The sequence below is a fragment of the Corvus moneduloides genome, chromosome 13 (genome assembly GCF_009650955.1).
Source record: "Corvus moneduloides isolate bCorMon1 chromosome 13, bCorMon1.pri, whole genome shotgun sequence".
Classification (NCBI taxonomy): Eukaryota; Metazoa; Chordata; class Aves; order Passeriformes; family Corvidae; genus Corvus; species Corvus moneduloides.
In genome coordinates this window covers 13086094-13089648 of record NC_045488.1, presented here as the reverse complement: position 1 = coordinate 13089648, position 3555 = coordinate 13086094, and positions in this window count along the sequence as shown.

Sequence of the window (3555 nt, the reverse complement as noted above, 5' to 3'; positions counted from 1 at the left end):
CCAACCCAGCCGCACTTCCCGCCGCCGCCATCTTGCCGCGCGCCGATTGGCGCGCGCGACCCTTCCGCCCCGCGCTGTTACCGGGGAGACGCGGCGGGGGGTGCGGGGTGAGCGTGGGCACCGGCACCGGGACCAGGCAGGATGGGGACCGAGACCGCCCCCGGAGCGGGAACGGCGCCGGGCTCGGAGCTGCGCCGCCCGCTCGGCGTCTCCGCGAGAGCCCAGGAGAGACAAAGAGCCTCGTGTCTTCCGTCCCGGCGGAGCTCGCTCGAGGGCGAATGCAGCGACCTCCCACCTGGCGCACATGACGGGCCAGGGCGACGGAGGTTCGGGCCGGGCGCCGGGTTCGGGCCGGGAGGTGTCCGCGCGGTGCCCTCCCGATCCCCTTTTCATCAGAGGTACAAAACAGCCCCGTGCTCGGGCTCCGGCACGGACCGAGCACCGCGCACCCCGGACAGCCACTGTCGGGTCCGTCCTTTCTTGGGTATCACGGAAGAGTGAAATCCGAGTCATTTCCCTGTGTATATATGACTAAACAGTTATCGAAGAAGCCTTGCGCATAATTGTGACAGTATCGTTGTCTTTCCAGCATTCACCTTCTTGCCTAAAAAATAGTGAGTTTGAATAGCCTAATATAAATCTACTTTTGCAACTTCTCTTTTTTATTTCTGCACCTCTCTGTGTTTTTTAGATGAGAATTCTGTATATTTTATTTAAAAATATGTTGTAGAACCAAAACCACAGAATCCGAAAAAAATGGTACCTGGCCTGGAAGAAACTCTTATTATGCAACGTTATAGATAAAGTGTGTACATAGTGAAACGCTGTATATATGAGTACGTTACAAATTCTGTGTGTAATGTGAAATCCAAGTTTGCACATGCCTGTTAAGATCATTAAACAGGCTACAAATATTTGCAAATTGCTACACAGGAGGGATGCTTTAGTGGGTGGTTGTTTAAATCCCAGAAGATGCTCCTTTGGTATATATTAAGCTGTATTACGGAAATGTTTTCTTAGAAGTGTTAACAGTTACCTTACAAAATTCACAGAGGACAATGAAGACTAGAAATGGCAAACGTGCCAGTTACTCTGTCTCAAAATTGCCCTCAAATTCTTGAAAACTTTGATAACAAATCCTCAGACAAGTTGGGTTTGTATCCAGAAGACAACAAGGAGAGGATTTAACAGCCAACATTGATCTCTAAATACAAGGTGCATAACATCGATCTGATACCTTATGTCAGAGCAACAGGACAGAAGTGGCAGCATAACAACTTTATTATAGTAAGACTTTTAGCAGTATCTATATGGGTTTCTCATAAGCAAACTAGGGAAGCATAGCTGTGATGAAGTTTCAATAAGATAAGTAAAAAACTTGTTTGGTATTTATCCTCGGGAAGTAGTAATCGTCAGTTCAAAACAAGTACATTTGAGTGAGGGTTCAAACATCAGTGTGCTACTCCTAGTCCACCGTTTTCTTTAATCACTTTGGTCACAAAATAAGTACACTTATTAATCCACAAGCAATCTGAAATTGAAAGGGACTGGAAGTAGTAGAAGAAAGTTCTTTTTTAAATGGTCTGAGAAATGGACAAAGTACAATGCAGGTAAGAACAATATTATAAAAAATTAAATAACTGGCTGCACAAATTCAGGAGGGGGCTGCTGGGATGCTGGCTGCTGTATGGTATTTCTGCAAAATAAAGCAATAGTGCCTCACAAACTCAGTTGGCGTCATGCTGCTGCCACAGAAAAAGGGGCAAACAGCGTTATACTTGTGTATAGTATGCATACCTTAGATGCATGAAGTAATTCTTGTACTCTACACTGGCACAGCCTAAGGTAAGCCCTGCATCTAGTGAGAAGATGGCAAAGGATTTGTGTTGAGCTTGGATGGGTTACCCTTCCTTCTCAGACCAGGGTTAGAGAGCAGAGGAGGCTGCTGTTCTGCTAAGTTCTTTATTTCATCATCTCATAGCTTTCTTGAAGGCAGCGTTCGAAGGGGGTAACATGATAAAGACAAGCAGCAACAGCAAACAGCAGGCAGAAAACAGCTTCTTCTTCTATATGGTCTATATTTTTTCTTACAGAACTGTGGATTATATTTTCTAATTAACCAGTAAGATTAACACACGATTCTAATTTTTCTTTTCTTAACCTATCCTGGTCTAATTCTAACAGTCGTAAGTCTTACACAAGTGTTACATAGGTATTACACAAATTTGCGTATATAGTTTCTATCAGTTCTTATTGTTTATGTGAACACTGTATCTAAAAAATGTGAACAGTATAGTTCTATCTATATTTTGTCTAAAGTAAAGACTTCTGTGAAAAGGTAACTCTGCTGCAGTAAGAACTGTGTTTAAGGTCCCTGCTGCAGCTTTTTAATGTTTAAGGCACTTTTTAAGGCACTTAGCATATATTTCTACTAAAAGTTTAAAAATCTATATTTCTATTTCACTTTGGTGTGACTTCATGTATCTCATCTTGTCTAAAGGTTTTAATTCAACCCCTGTGCTTTGGCTTCCCTCTGGGCCTGAGTCCAGAGGAGCTTTCACTCCAACAGATTTGGCTATCATAATATTCTCCAGATAGAAAAAAAGTTGATGGCAAATAATTTGTTTCTCAATAATATTCACAGTTTAGATGACAACTGAATTTGTTTTCATGAACTGCAAGTAGGTGTAAATTAAAGACAAAGCAGAAATAAGCAAAAATATTTTAAAAGTAGGGCTAAAGAAGTCCTAGAAATTATGCCATTTCTAACATTTAAAAAAAATTTTTAAGTGGTAACAAATGTGTATAGTTGATCTTGGTTTGAAATAGGAAGTTGGACTAGATTATCTCCAGAATTTTCCAGTCTTGTTTTTTTGCAATTCAATACTTTCGCATGAACCAGAATAGGACAAAATTGAAAGCTCAGTCCCGGTGGTCAAATTTGTAAATGCCAAATCTGTGTGTGTTTTAAAGGTGACTGCCCATTTTTTGTGTTAGTGTAATCTCACTTTCCCCAGCTTTTTTATGCTATGAAAAGAAACACCCTGCTTTCTTTATAATATACATGTCTTCATTTAAGTATTTCTTCTCAGCTGGCAGATTGCCTTTTTTCTGAATCTAATCATAAACTATGAACAGGGCATGGCTACCTTTGTCTAAGAAAGAATAAAAGAGCAAAATCTGTCTTTGCTTCCTTTTGCTTCAAACAAAACATGTCCAACACCAGACTTTCAATGAATGAAGGTATGGTAGCTCTCTGACTTTTCGTATTTGGAGGATTTTTCCAAATTTCTTGCATCTTACAGAGTTTGCAATAGTGAGCTGACGCTATAGTTGATTTTCATCCAAATACTCCTTTCCAATGCAGACCACGAACTAGGGAAACTGAGAAACAGGACTGCTATTCCTGATTCTCATTTCTTGCACTCTGAATCTTTCTTGCACTCCATGTCTCAGTGCAGCCCCAAGCCCCATCTTCAAAACTGGACAGTATTCCTAGAAAAAGGACCAAATTCCAGATCCTGATTTCAAATGGGAATTAATTACAACAAACTA